Here is a 15,769-nt window from a genome sequence, read left to right on the forward strand (position 1 = left end):
ACTGGTTATACTTTTGTTCAATAAATTAATAATTTTCACAGTCCCACTGATAAAGATTCCACTCCCTTTGTCTCGATTTCTACCTATCTGGAACAATAAATAAACACGGGACTGCTTTAATAACATTTACTTTTACTTTCCATTAGTGAAAAATTCTCAGGGATTATTGCATTTTGGAGCAAGAGAAGGGGTGAGAGCATGTAGTGGGGCAGGGCTTACAAACTGCGGACTCTATGTGGATAGCTAGTCTTTCTGTCAATCATAAACACTTAAATAATTCATGTTTTCTGCTGCAATAAGCATCCCAAAGCATTTCCTTTGATGAAAGCCAACATTTTTGGGTTATTATACCAATTTTTTTTTAAACCTCTTATATTTCCAGAACACACTATCGTGGTGCAAATAATTGATGTTTGGCTCACCCTCTGGGCTCTTATAAACAAATATTTTGTTTTATATGTGAACAATACATTATCCACCATGAGGATATAATTCAGCTTTGGTAGGGCACAAAACGGTAGTGGATCTGCCACTTGTTATACACCCTGACCGATTTCCCTTTTCATTGAAGTCATATCCTAAACATAATACATAAGAACATTGACTTAGGAGCAGGAGAAAGCCTTTCAGCCCTTCAAGCTTGCTCCACCATTCAATAATGTCATGGCTGATCTGGTCGTGGTCTCAAATCCGCTTTGCCGTCTGCCTGCACCCCCCCCCCCCCCCCCAAAAAAACCTTCGACAGCCTTGTCTATCAAAAATCTGTCTAACTCTGCCTTGAATAAATTCAATGACCCAGCCTCTACTGCTCTCTGGGGAAGAGAACTCCACATGCTAACGACTCTTTGAGAGAAAAAATTTCTCCTCATAACCTTCTTAAAGGGTAAACCTCTTATTCTTAAGCTGTGCCCTCGGTTCTAGTCACTCCCACAAGTGGAAACATCCTCACAGTATTTACCCTATCAAATCCCCAGATTTATATCAAAAAGTCTTTCACAAAAGAAAAGGGTCCATCACTTAATGGTCAGACCTGCAGCCTTAAATGCACACAGTCACAATCCTCTCACATTTTTATCTGAGTATGCTGCGGTGAAGCACTTTGGGGTGTTTCCCTATGTTAAAGGCATTATTATACATGCGGGTTGTTATTGCTGGATACAACTCAGTCTGTTTACTTATTAAACCTTGTGGCTTTAATGGGACACAGTCCAACCTTAACAGCAAAATAATACATTGTGTTACCCAGTATGAATCTTCTGTCCAAATAATAATGGTTTTCTTTATCTTTTTTGACAAGTATGATTGCTAAGATCAATTAAGAGGTTGTAGACATAGTGAAACCAGTACCTTCTGTCATTAGGGGAGTTTTCTATTGATTGTAAATGACTATATGCCTTTTTTCTCCCATTTTTTTTTCGCAGTGTGATACTTCCAATGTTACGGCACTGCTCGCACTAAGATAGAGAACACACTGTCTTAGGATAGGAACATGTTGCCATGTAAAACACAATGCAATATTCATCTGCAAAAAAATTGAGGTATATCTTTCCAAGACTACAAAATCTAATTGCTGTTAGGTAAACACTGGGTTCTTACAGTGGCCAATTAAGAGACTGCTGTTAAGTAAACACTGGGTGAATTCATACAGATGTCAATTAAGAGATTGCAGACAGACTGACTGTTGTATTTTGTATTCCTGGAGAGTTCCTTTGAACAGTGATAAAGTCAAGCGTTCCATTTTAAGTGCAACAGAGGAGAATATGCTAGGTGTAGTACTTTTTTTAAATATATGGAACCACAGCCAAGCAAAAGTCAGTGCTTTGAGAGAATAAAGGGTTGAAAAAAATTGCAGAAATATAAGTTTTGTTTCATTAGGCAAAATCATGAGTATTTTAACACAGATGTGCCACATAGTTTGACAAAAAGGCACCCGACATTTTTATTAATGCACACTTGTTTGCTGATGCATCTAACAAATTTCCTGAACATTTTAAAATACATCACAAACTAATCTCCTCTCAGTGTATAATGCCATCACCTAATACATTATCCCACCACAAGTTCCTCATTGTTCTGCGACTGAGATTTGAGATTGGTGACCTGTTCAGAGGCCTCAGTCACTGACAACAGTCACTCCGTCTGCAATCTCTGAACTACATAATCTTTCAGTGCTGGGGGTGGCTATTCAGCCCATCACACTTTGAAAAAGCTATCCAATTAGTTCCACTCTGTTGCTATTTCCCCATGTCCCTGAAATTGATTTCATAAGCTATGTGAGTGAAACCTCAGGTGATGCATATGCCTACCTCCAGTGTCTTTCTGGGGAATTAGAACAATTTACAATTTTGAACCTCATGTCAGCACTCCTCAGTCAGATGTAGCACAGGCTAGATTCAGGGCAGAATTTGCCCAACGCATCCTACCTTCTGAAGAATACTTTCTATTGCACCAGTAATATATTTCCATTCTCACAACCGCCATTCGTGTAAAACAAACAATTTGTCAAATTGTGGTGAAATTTGTGATGTTGTCTTAATTATGACAAGGCAGGTGAAACCAGGTCCCAGAGGTGAAACCTCAACATTCTAATTGTGTACCATCCAGTCCTTTAAAGGAACAAAGCAAGTTTACATTAGTAGATTACCATGGACAACCAGAAAACAGGTGCCAATTCAATAAAAAAAAATCAAACATTAACTTCTCCACTGAGTGCTGGGTAAATTACAAGCTTTTAAAATGACAGACTTCTGTTACATGTATTACAGCATCTCTGGATGTTGCGGAACAAACTCCTTCCTCCAACCACCATTCTCAGATCTAGCAAAGGGACTTTGAATTTACCCTGCCCCTAAAAGCTGCTTAAACCTAATGCTCGCTAATCAAAACTATGATGAATTTATTTGTTACTTTACACACGTCTCTCTTAGATGTGTTGACTCTCAGTGGGATAGAGCTCCACATTATCTTTGTAGCTCGCCTGTGTCCGCGTGGGCACAGAGCAGACTATTGGGCTTTGGAAAGGCAAACCCAACAATCTTCTCAACCTACATGCATTTTCCTTCAGGTGATACCCAATGGTGATCAGTAACAGGAAGCTCAATAGAATATTTTCCCTTCACAGTTGAAAGGCACTGAGGCGAATTGCAGCATATTGGCTACTGTCTCAGGTGAGATCAGCTAAAGCAGGTTATTGACTTTTGTTGAGGAGAAACAATATAAAATAAAAGGGGTGTAGGAGAAGAGGGGCCTCGAGTATATGTGCACAAATCATAGAAGGTAACAGGGCAGGTTGAGAAAGTGGTTAATAAAGTGGTTTACAAAAGGAAGTTATGATGAACCTGTTTAAAACGTGCATTCTGCCTCAACTGGAGTATTGTGTCCCATTCTGGGCACTATTTTTTAGGAAGGATATGAAGACACCAGAAAGGGTGCAGAAAAGACTCATGAGAATGGTTCCAGGGTTGAGGAGATTTGATGGAGGTTTTCAAAATCATGAGGCATCTGCACAGAGTAGATAGGGAAAAACTGTTCCAGTTGGCGGAAGGATCGAGAACCAGAGGACACAGATTTAAGGTGTTTGGCAAAAGAACAAAAGGAAAGAATGAAAAACTGTTTTACACAGAGGGTAGTTAGGACCTGGAATGCAGATTCAATCGAGACCTTCAAAAGAGAATTGGATAATTATCTGAAGAGAAAAATTTGTAGGGCTACAGGGAAAGGCGAGGTGTGGAACTAGGTAAGTTGCTCTTGGAGAGAGCTGGCACAAACATGACAGGCTAAATGGCCTCCTGTGCTCTAACCATTCCATGATTCTAAGGGAAAATAAAGTCAGCAAAGGCAAAAATAAATTGACTTTTGAATGCCTCGCATCATACCATGCCTTCTTTTCTGCCAAGACACCCAAGAGGACTCCCCTGCTCTTCTTGAATAGTGCTACTGAATCTTGTATTTCCACCCATGAGGGCAGACAATTTCTTGGTTTAAGGTTTCATCCAAAAGACAGCACCGCAAAGGGTACAGTGCTCCTGTAGTTCGTTAGCAGAATATGTGTCCAGATCCCTAGATTGGGTCTTGAACCCACAACCTTCTGACTCAGAGGTGAGAGTGCTACCACAGAGCCACAGCTGATGGAAAGTTGGAAAGCCAGTTTCTGGGCTGAATGAAAGATCACTTTAAAATGATTTTTCCACCCCCTCACAAGCTATGTAAATCTCTCAAAATTCCATCTGGCAAAAATCACATGGAATAGAAAGTTAATTCTAAAAAAATATATATCTATCATTTATCTACTGTCTGATATTTATGAACTGCAGTACTTGCGTCACAGTTTTTAATCTTTTAGTGTGAGCAGCACAAAGTGTACAGACAGCTTAGATCATCACTGACAACTATTACAAGAAAATGGAAACAAGTCATTGAAGCCCAAGACACTATAAATAGATAGTAAACAGATGACTTATAACTCCAAACTTTCACTGTTTGTTTGGATTCCTTAATTAAATTACAGCTTTTGTAACCATTCCCCTGCATCCACTAGCCTACATATAACACAGGTCTCATCATGAAATAAGTCCTGTAATATTGTGATAACCTTAACATTCGAGGATAGCACAGTATGTCGAAACTCCAAAACACCAAGTCAGTGATAGCTCATGGTTTTGCATGTTTCCTCAACATGGCAAAGTCCCAACCTTAATTGAGGCAGTATGACAAGGCCAACAAAAAGAACAGGCCACACAGAAAAGAAAAAAGAACACCAGAGACCAAGTCACCAGGAATAATCACACATACCTTTTATTAGCTAGTTATAGACTGGGACTAATGGAGCTCTCCAGAATGTATTCTCACTTAAGGAATTGAGTTAGGCTGAATGGCTTTCGTCACTTCTAACTATATTGCGATCCCCGCCTATTTATCTCTCAACTCTCCTTTAAATCGTGCCTTAAAACCTACTGCTTTGACCAAGCTTTTGCTCAGCTCTCCTAACATCTTATGGTGTCAAATCTTTTTGGATAATGCTCTCTTGTGAAGCACCTTGGGTCATTTGGCTATGTTAAAGGTGCTATATAAATGCAAGTTGTTATTGCAGTTGCCTGGCACATAAAGTCCATAAAGGGAGAGTACCCAGTTCTAGCAATTAAAACAAATCATTGGTCTGTCATAAATGCTACAACTTTTTATTTATGAAGCGCCTTTCATTTAACAAAATATCCCAAGGCACTGCACAGGAGCATTGTGAAATAAAGTATGACACCAAGCCACATAAAAATATTAGTCAAATGGAGTTTGCAGTAGGGTCCGAAAACAATGTCTTCCTAATATTTAACTGGATGTTGGATAAACAGTCTGATACTTAGCACCAGCGGAAAAGTTACTCTTCCTGATTCACATCTATATTTTTCTCCTGGCAGTCACATCTTCAGCCGTCTAAGCTGTAATCTCTGGAAGTCCCTCCCTGAACCTCTCTATCTCACCACCTCTCTCTCTCTCTCTCTCTCATTTAAGATGCGCCATAAAATCTATTAAAAAAAATCAAGTTTTTTTTATTACTTGTTCTACTGTCTCCTTTTTGGTTCAGACATTTTACTACTTTAAAAGGTGCTATATAGATGCAACTTGTCGTCGAGGTGAACATCCATGGCTTAATTACACCAACGCAGCTCCCTCCCTCACACACAGGTTCAAACACTAGAAGAGTCACTTGGCTGGTCTAGAAAAAGTGCACTTCCAGCACCTCTGGGACTGTAACCCAGCAGAAGTCAATGTTTCTTCAAAAGGAGGTGAGAAAAGATAGGGAACTAGAGAAAAAAAATTAAACATTGCCCGAGAGTGGGGAACGGAATAGGTTTGACCACCTCCATTGTCCTGACAATTAGCATTTGATGTGGGCAGGTTATATCATCTCACGGAAGTTTTTGGCAAATAATAAAAATAATATTCTGACAGCATGAAGAAAGTTATGCTGCACAGCATTCCAAATACTCTGAAGCACAACAGAACACTGGCATGTCACGCAGTTTTAGGCCAAGCTACATTCGGCCAACCTGTGCAAAGAGGTGATATGTAGCAGAATGCAACCGGACAGTGAAACCTTGATATAGTCAAAATACTAACCAGCTGGTATTTCCATTCTGAAAATTGAACGTTCACTATCAGTTGATATGCACAGTTTGCAATAAACTTCTAAGCTTAGCAGTAACATTGACAGATGTCATCACGTGCCAAGTGGTGATCAGTCACTTCCTGACAATTCTTTTTACAAGCATTTCTGCCAAGAAACTGTTACCACGAATATAAGGTATTCTGCAAACATTTGAAAAATCAGCTGATTACAGCCCAGACTTTGAGATATTCTAACAGAAAGAAAATCAGTCCCAAGCAACAAAATAACCACGATCGTACAATATGAAAAAATCTGTAAACAGAACTGAACCATCTGTAGCGAAGTATAGTGCATAATTCAGAACTTTTTTTTAAAGTTTAAAGAAATATAGCAATTATCCCATTTTTAAATATTACAATTTTCAAATCTATACACTAAAAAGCTTCAAGGTTTCAAATACAAATTATGACTCTCATTTTTGAGATCATTTCCAAAACACAATTATATGATTTCTAGTCTTCAAAACGTAAATAAAAGACAGTAGAATCCGAGAAACATAAAACACGTCCATACACAATTTAACTCAGGCCTTTAATCATCATGAAGAAAACATTGTAAAAAAAAGTCTGTACTGGGCAAGCCAAAGTGTCTCATGTGAAATTCAAGTCATCGTCCAAACTAAGGCAACAACTCACGTAAACTGTTGTGTTCATAAAGCTTGTATCTGGTAACGTGCGACTGATCACATTGAATACAACTAGAGAGATGATGCCAGTGTTTGTTATGGTCACACTCCCGAGATACAGTTAATCATTGACAGAGCTACTGTGATGCAAATTCAAATTTCTGTCAACATTATACATTTTAAATAAAGTTATCCCAAGAAAGTAATGTTTCCAAACATATCACACAAAACTCTGATTTATCTTTTGAAATGGTACAGCAAAAATAATAAAACACTGCAACAGGATAGCTTAGACTTTCCCTCACTGTTGGACCTGTTCTGCACTTGCCTTAATTTTTTTTTCCCAAACACACTAATTAGTGAAAATCCAATGCTCTTGCCTAAACAACAATCAACAACTAATCTATGTGTCTTCAAAGAAAGGCATAATTTCCCACACAAAATGGAAACCCTGAACTGACATTTCAGGTTAAAATGACCCATTTAAATGAAATATGTTCTCTGGACTCTAGGAGATAATGTTCAAAACACAACTGTATGGTTTCTAGTTTTCAAAAATTACATAATAAGACAATGGAATCTGGGAGCAAAACCCAGCAACCCCCCAACACCCTCTCTGAAGTTGACAGTTCTGATAGGAACTTTGCTTTTTTTTCCCACCGGCTACACCTTGCCAATGACCATCCACACTTCTTTTCTCCTCAAGATGGCGATTTCAGAGTTATACAAACAAAAAATACATGGCCAATTCCTTTCATTGACACTTAGCAATGAGCTCCAACATAAACATGGAAGCTTTATTTCACAAATGCTAACCTCGTATTACAGAGGTGAATCAAAAAAAATAAAAGTAATCACGTGTTACATATTTGGATGAACACAGTGAGCTCAGAAGTGGAAACTCCAAGGCATGGGGGCTATGGAGCCTTGACAGTTGGATAACAGAGGGAGGGAAAGAACCAGATGCAGTCTAGGACAACGCCCTGCAACCAGTTTGATGATTCCCCGGTCAAGATATTGGTGACAATGTAGGATCTGGGGCTCACACAGGGTGGTGGGGGTGGGGCAAACACTGAGGCTCAAGTGAGGGGAGTCAGAGTCTGGTTCAAACGATGGATGCAGGAACGGTGGACAGAGTTCAGCCTGGGGTTCAGATTGAACTTCTCCTCTCTCTATCTCTCTCCCCCCACCCCCCTCTATCGCACCCTATCTGTATTTTTCTCCCTCTCTCCTCCCATCTCTACCTCCATCTCTCTCCTTTGCCCCTCAATCCCTGTACTACTCTATCTCACTCCGAATGTATTGCTCTCCTTCTGCATTTCTCTCTCTATCCCCCCTTCTTGCCATGTTTCTCTCTTCCTCATTCTCTCCCTGTATTTATCTCCCTCCCTCTTGCTGTATTTCTCTCTATTTCTTTCTCTTCATTTTTGTATTTCTCTGTCCCGCTCTCCTCCTGTTTTTCTGTCACCTCTCCCCTTGCATTTCACCCTCTTTCCCTTCCCCCGCATTTCCCACTCTCCCCTCGCTCCCCCTGCATTTCCCGCCCTCCACTCCCCCCTGCATTTCCGGCCCTCCTCCCCTCGCACCCCTTCTGCATTTCCCACCCTCCGCCCCTCGCACCCCTCCTGCATTTCCCGCCTTCCGCCCCTCGCACACCCCCTGCATTTCCCGCCCTCCGCCCCTCGCACCCCCTCTGCATTTCCCGCCCTCCGCCCGTCGCACCTCTCCTGCATTTCCCGCCCTCCGCCCCTCGCACCCCTCCTGCATTTCCCGCCTTCCGCCACTCGCACCCCTCCTGCATTTCCCGCCTTCCGCCCCTCGCACCCCCCCTGCATTTCCCAACCTCCACCCCTCGCTCCCCCCGCATTTCCCGCCCTCCGCCCCCTGCAATTCCCACTCCTCGCATGTCCCTCAATCCCACATTTCCCACTTCTCCGCCCCTCATTCCCCTTGCATTTCTCTCTCTCTTCCCCCCTGTAATTCTCTCTCCCTGGAAATCTCTCTCTCCCCCCTCTGCAATTCTATCTCTTGCTGCAATTCTGTTTCCCCCTGCATTTCTCTCTCTCTCCCCCTGCATTTCTCTCTCCCTCTCTCCCCCTGCATTTCTCTCTCCCCCTGCATTTCTCTCTCCCCCTGCATTTCTCTCTCCCCCTGCATTTCTCTCTCCCCCTGCATTTCTCTCTCCCTCTCTCCCCCGCATTTCTCTCTCCCTCTCTCCCCCTGCATTTCTCTCTCCCTCTCTCCCCCTGCATTTCTCTCTCCCTCTCTCCCCCTGCATTTCTCTCTCCCTCTCTCCCCCTGCATTTCTCTCTCCCTCTCTCCCCCTGCATTTCTCTCTCCCTCTCTCCCCCTGCATTTCTCTCTCCCTCTCTCCCCCTGCATTTCTCTCTCCCTCTCTCCCCCTGCATTTCTCTCTCCCTCTCTCCCCCTGCATTTCTCTCTCCCTCTCTCCCCCTGCATTTCTCTCCCTCTCTCCCCCTGCATTTCTCTCTCCCTCTCTCCCCCTGCATTTCTCTCTCCCTCTCTCCCCCTGCATTTCTCTCTCCCTACATTTCTCTCTCCCTACATTTCTCTCTCCCTACATTTCTCTCTCCCTACATTTCTCTCTCCCTCTCTCCCCCTGCATTTCTCTCTCCCTCTCTCCCCCTGCATTTCTCTCTCCCTCTCTCCCCCTGCATTTCTCTCTCCCTCTCTCCCCCTGCATTTCTCTCTCCCTCTCTCCCCCTGCATTTCTCTCTCCCTCTCTCCCCCTGCATTTCTCTCTCCCTCTCTCCCCCTGCATTTCTCTCTCCCTCTCTCCCCCTGCATTTCTCTCTCCCTCTCTCCCCCTGCATTCCTCTCTCCCTCTCTCCCCCTGCATTTCTCTCTCTCTCTCCCTCTCCCCCTGCATTTCTCTCTCTCTCCCTCTCCCCCTGCATTTCTCTCTCTCTCCCTCTCCCCCTGCATTTTTCTCTCTCTCTCCCTCTCCCCCTGCATTTTTCTCTCTCTCTCCCTCTCCCCCTGCATTTTTCTCTCTCTCTCCCTCTCCCCCTGCATTTCTCTCTCTCTCTCCCTCTCCCCCTGCATTTCTCTCTCTCTCTCCCTCTCCCCCTGCATTTCTCTCTCTCTCTCCCTCTCCCCCTGCATTTCTCTCTCTCTCTCCCTCTCCCCCTGCATTTCTCTCTCTCTCTCCCTCTCCCCCTGCATTTCTCTCTCTCTCTCCCTCTCCCCCTGCATTTCTCTCTCTCTCTCCCTCTCCCCCTGCATTTCTCTCTCTCTCTCCCTCTCCCCCTGCATTTCTCTCTCTCTCTCCCTCTCCCCCTGCATTTCTCTCTCTCTCTCCCTCTCCCCCTGCATTTCTCTCTCTCTCTCCCTCTCCCCCTGCATTTCTCTCTCTCTCTCCCTCTCCCCCTGCATTTCTCTCTCTCTCTCCCTCTCCCCCTGCATTTCTCTCTCTCTCCCTCTCCCCCTGCATTTCTCTCTCTCTCCCTCTCCCCCTGCATTTCTCTCTCTCTCCCTCTCCCCCTGCATTTCTCTCTCTCTCCCTCTCCCCCTGCATTTCTCTCTCTCCCTCTCCCCCTGCATTTCTCTCTCTCTCCCTCTCCCCCTGCATTTCTCTCTCTCTCCCTCTCCCCCTGCATTTCTCTCTCTCTCCCTCTCCCCCTGCATTTCTCTCTCTCTCCCTCTCCCCCTGCATTTCTCTCCCTCTCCCTCTCCCCCTGCATTTCTCTCCCTCTCCCTCTCCCCCTGCATTTCTCTCCCTCTCCCTCTCCCCCTGCATTTCTCTCCCTCTCCCTCTCCCCCTGCATTTCTCTCCCTCTCCCTCTCCCCCTGCATTTCTCTCCCTCTCCCTCTCCCCCTGCATTTCTCTCCCTCTCCCTCTCCCCCTGCATTTCTCTCCCTCTCCCTCTCCCCCTGCATTTCTCTCCCTCTCCCTCTCCCCCTGCATTTCTCTCCCTCTCCCTCTCCCCCTGCATTTCTCTCCCTCTCCCTCTCCCCCTGCATTTCTCTCCCTCTCCCTCTCCCCCTGCATTTCTCTCCCTCTCCCTCTCCCCCTGCATTTCTCTCCCTCTCCCTCTCCCCCTGCATTTCTCTCCCTCTCCCTCTCCCCCTGCATTTCTCTCCCTCTCCCCCTGCATTTCTCTCCCTCTCCCTCTCCCCTGCATTTCTCTCCCTCTCCCTCTCCCCTGCATTTCTCTCCCTCTCCCTCTCCCCCTGCATTTCTCTCCCTCTCCCTCTCCCCCTGCATTTCTCTCCCTCTCCCCCTGCATTTCTCTCCCTCTCCCTCTCCCCCTGCATTTCTCTCCCTCTCCCTCTCCCCCTGCATTTCTCTCTCTCTCCCTCTCCCCCTGCATTTCTCTCTCTCTCCCTCTCCCCCTGCATTTCTCTCTCTCTCCCTCTCCCCCTGCATTTCTCTCTCTCTCCCTCTCCCCCTGCATTTCTCTCTCTCTCCCTCTCCCCTTGCATTTCTCTCTCTCTCCCTCTCCCCCTGCATTTCTCTCTCTCTCCCTCTCCCCCTGCATTTCTCTCTCTCTCCCTCTCCCCCTGCATTTCTCTCTCTCTCCCTCTCCCCCTGCATTTCTCTCTCTCCCTCTCCCCCTGCATTTCCCCCTCTCTCCCTGCATTTCCCCCTCTCTCCCTGCATTTCTCTCCCTCTCCCTGCATTTCTCTCCCTCTCCCTGCATTTCTCTCCCTCTCCCTGCATTTCTCTCCCTCTCCCTGCATTTCTCTCCCTCTCCCTGCATTTCTCTCCCTCTCCCTGCATTTCTCTCCCTCTCCCTGCATTTCTCTCCCTCTCCCTGCATTTCTCTCCCTCTCCCTGCATTTCTCTCCCTCTCCCTGCATTTCTCTCCCTCTCCCTGCATTTCTCTCCCTCTCCCTGCATTTCTCTCCCTCTCCCTGCATTTCTCTCCCTCTCCCTGCATTTCTCTCCCTCTCCCTGCATTTCTCTCTCTCCCTCTCCCTGCATTTCTCTCTCTCTCCCTCTCCCTGCATTTCTCTCTCTCTCCCTCTCCCTGCATTTCTCTCTCTCTCCCTCTCCCTGCATTTCTCTCTCTCTCCCTCTCCCTGCATTTCTCTCTCTCTCCCTCTCCCTGCATTTCTCTCTCTCTCCCTCTCCCTGCATTTCTCTCTCTCTCCCTCTCCCTGCATTTCTCTCTCTCTCCCTCTCCCTGCATTTCTCTCTCTCTCCCTCTCCCTGCATTTCTCTCTCTCTCCCTCTCCCTGCATTTCTCTCTCTCTCCCTCTCCCTGCATTTCTCTCTCTCTCCCTCTCCCTGCATTTCTCTCTCTCTCCCTCTCCCTGCATTTCTCTCTCTCTCCCTCTCCCTGCATTTCTCTCTCTCTCCCTCTCCCTGCATTTCTCTCTCTCTCCCTCTCCCTGCATTTCTCTCTCTCTCCCTCTCCCTGCATTTCTCTCTCTCTCCCTCTCCCTGCATTTCTCTCTCTCTCCCTCTCCCTGCATTTCTCTCTCTCTCCCTCTCCCTGCATTTCTCTCTCTCTCCCTCTCCCTGCATTTCTCTCTCTCTCCCTCTCCCTGCATTTCTCTCTCTCTCCCTCTCCCTGCATTTCTCTCTCTCTCCCTCTCCCTGCATTTCTCTCTCTCTCCCTCTCCCTGCATTTCTCTCTCTCTCCCTCTCCCTGCATTTATCTCTCTCTCCCTCTCCCTGCATTTCTCTCTCTCTCCCTCTCCCTGCATTTCTCTCTCTCTCCCTCTCCCTGCATTTCTCTCTCTCTCCCTCCCCCTGCATTTCTCTCCCTCTCTCTCCCCCTGCATTTCTCTCTCCCTCTCTCTCCCCCTGCATTTCTCTCTCTCTCCCTCTCCCCCTGCATTTCTCTCTCTCTCCCTCTCCCCCTGCATTTCTCTCTCTCTCCCTCTCCCCCTGCATTTCTCTCTCTCTCCCTCTCCCCCTGCATTTCTCTCTCTCTCTCTAACTCTCCCCCTGCATTTCTCTCTCTCTCCCTCTCCCCCTGCATTTCTCTCTCTCCCTCTTCCCCTGCATTTCTCTCTCTCTCCCCCTGCATTTCTCTCTCTCTCCCTCTCCCCCAGCATTTCTCTCTCTCTCTCCCTCTTCCCCTGCATTTCTCTCTCTCTCTCCCTCTTCCCCTGCATTTCTCTCTCTCTCTCTCCCTCTCCCCCTGCATTTCTCTCTCTCTCTCACTCCCTCTCCCCCTGCATTTCTCTCTCTCTCTCACTCCCTCTCCCCCTGCATTTCTCTCTCTCTCTCTCCCTCTCCCCCTGCATTTCTCTCTCTCTCTCTCCCTCTCCCCCTGCATTTCTCTCTCTCTCTCCCTCTCCCCCTGCATTTCTCTCTCTCTCTCCCTCTCCCCCTGCATTTCTCTCTCTCTCCCTCTCCCCCTGCATTTCTCTCTCTCTCTCTCCCTCTCCCCCTGCATTTCTCTCTCTCTCTCTCTCTCTCCCCCTGCATTTCTCTCTCTCTCTCCCTCTCCCCCTGCATTTCTCTCTCTCTCCCTCTCCCCCTGCATTTCTCTCTCTCTCTCCCTCTCCCCCTGCATTTCTCTCTCTCTCCCTCTCCCCCTGCATTTCTCTCTCTCTCCCTCTCCCCCTGCATTTCTCTCTCTCTCCCTCTCCCCCTGCATTTCTCTCTCTCTCTCCCTCTCCCCCTGCATTTCGCTCTCTCTCTCCCTCTCCTCCTGCATTTCTCTCTCTCTCTCTCCCTCTCCCCCTGCATTTCTCTCTCTCTCCCTCTCCCCCTGCATTTCTCTCTCTCTCCCTCTCCCCCTGCATTTCTCTCTCTCTCTCCCTCTCCCCCTGCATTTCTCTCTCTCTCCCTCTCCCCCTGCATTTCTCTCTCTCTCCCTCTCCCCCTGCATTTCTCTCTCTCTCTCTCCCTCTCCCCCTGCATTTCTCTCTCTCTCCCTCTCCCCCTGCATTTCTCTCTCTCTCCCTCTCCCCCTGCATTTCTCTCTCTCTCCCTCTCCCCCTGCATTTCTCTCTCTCTCCCTCTCCCCCTGCATTTCTCTCTCTCTCCCTCTCCCCCTGCATTTCTCTCTCTCTCTCTCCCCCTGCATTTCTCTCTCTCTCTCCCTCTCCCCCTGCATTTCGCTCTCTGTCTCCCTCTCCCCCTGCATTTCGCTCTCTCTCCCTCTCGTCCTGCATTTCTCTCTCTCTCTCCCTCTCCCCCTGCATTTTTCTCTCTCTCCCTCTCCCCCTGCATTTCTCTCTCTCTCTCTCCCTCTCCCCCTGCATTTCTCCCCCTCTCTCCCCCTGCATTTCTCTCTCTCTCCCTCTCCCCCTGCATTTCTCTCTCCCCCTGCATTTCTCTCTCTCTCCCTCTCCCCCTGCATTTCTCTCTCTCTCCCTCTCCCCCTGCATTTCTCTCTCTCTCCCTCTCCCCCTGCATTTCTCTCTCTCTCCCTCTCCCCCTGCATTTCTCTCTCTCTCTCTCTCCCCCTGCATTTCTCTCTCTCTCTCCCTCTCCCCCTGCATTTCGCTCTCTGTCTCCCTCTCCCCCTGCATTTCGCTCTCTCTCCCTCTCGTCCTGCATTTCTCTCTCTCTCCCTCTCCCCCTGCATTTTTCTCTCTCTCCCTCTCCCCCTGCATTTCTCTCTCTCTCTCTCCCTCTCCCCCTGCATTTCTCCCCCTCTCTCCCCCTGCATTTCTCTCTCTCTCCCTCTCCCCCTGCATTTCTCTCTCCCCCTGCATTTCTCCCCCTCTCTCCCCCTGCATTTCTCTCTCTCTCCCCCCCTGCATTTCTCTCTCTCTCCCCCCCTGCATTTCTCTCTCCCTCTCTCTCCCTGAATGTTTTTCTCTCTCTCCCATCTCTCCCTCTGCATTTCTTTTTCTCTCTCTCCCAAGTATTTCTCCCCCTTTCTCTCTCTCTACTTTTTTCTCCCACAGCTCCGAGCTGGTCCGGATCTGTAAATTACAGGCAGACTATTCAACTTCTCCACCCCCGCCCAGTACTCACATTCCTGGTTCGGCTCCGGCCAGTCCGGCGATCGCTGACAGTCCGGGATCAGGATCCGAACCCGCGGCGCTGCTTCTCGGAAGAGGTCAGGCCCGAGAGGGCGGGGCTTCCGGGGAGAACTTCCGGGTCACAGAGCGGGAGGCGGGGTCACACTGGAGAGGCCCCAGAGCGGTGGGCGAGGGGTGAGGGTGGGGGGAGTGGGATGGGGGGGATGGGGGGATGGGTTAGGGGGGATGGGGGGGATATGGGTGGGGGGGGATGGGGGGATTGGTGAGGGGATGGGTGGGGGCGAATGGGGGGTGTGGTGGGGGTGGGGTTTGGGTGGGAGATATGGGGGGATGGATGGGGGGTGGGGGGGATGGGTGAGTGGGGGGGTGGGGGGGGATGGGTGAGTGGGGGGGTGGGGGGGTGAGTGGGGGGGTGGGGGGGGATGGGTGAGTGGGGGGGTGGGGGGGGATGGGTGAGTGGGGGGGTGGGGGGGTGAGTGGGGGGGTGGGGGGGGATGGGTGAGTGGGGGGGGTGGGGGGTGAGTGGGGGGGGTGGGGGGGATAGATGGGGGGGAGGTGTGGGGGGAGTGGGATGGGGGGGATGTGGGTGGGGTGGGGGGGGATGAGAGGGATTGGTGGGGGAATGGGTGGGGGAGAATGGGGGGTGGGGGTGGGGTTTGGGTGGGAGGTATGGGGGGATGGATGGGGGTTGGGTGGGAGGTATGGGGGGATGGATGGGGGTTGGGTGGGAGGTATGGGGGGATGGATGGGGGTTGGGTGGGAGGTATGGGGGGATGGATGGGGGTTGGGTGGGAGGTATGGGGGGATGGATGGGGGTTGGGTGGGAGGTATGGGGGGTGGGGGGGATGGGTGAGTGGGGGGTGGGGGGTGAGTGGGGGTGTGGGGGGATAGATGGGGGGGAGGTGTGGGGGTGGATGGGGGGTGGGTGGGGGGATGGATGCGGGGTGGGGGATAGATGGGAGGAGGGGTGGGGGCGATGGATGGGGGGAGGTGTGGGGGGTGGGGGGGAGGTATGGGGGATGGATGGAGGGGCGAGGTATGGGGGGTGGGGGGGAATGGGGTTG

The 15,769-nt window shown here is 48.7% G+C and overlaps 1 protein-coding gene across 2 annotated transcripts in view; it reads right to left on the minus strand.

Moving 5' to 3' along the window:
- frs2a (fibroblast growth factor receptor substrate 2a) overlaps positions 1–14,792 on the minus strand; it is a 100,114-nt gene extending 85,322 nt beyond the window's left edge. The window contains exon 1 of one of the 2 annotated variants that reach the window (XM_041216237.1): positions 14,698–14,792. The gene's annotated coding sequence lies outside the window, so the exon portion shown is untranslated. The remainder of the gene's footprint in view (positions 1–14,697) is intronic. The other variant, XM_041216236.1, reaches the window with a different exon arrangement.
- Positions 14,793–15,769: the final 977 nt, after the last annotated feature.

Source organism: Carcharodon carcharias, chromosome 21 (assembly GCF_017639515.1).
Source record: "Carcharodon carcharias isolate sCarCar2 chromosome 21, sCarCar2.pri, whole genome shotgun sequence".
In the NCBI taxonomy this organism is placed as follows: Eukaryota; Metazoa; Chordata; class Chondrichthyes; order Lamniformes; family Lamnidae; genus Carcharodon; species Carcharodon carcharias.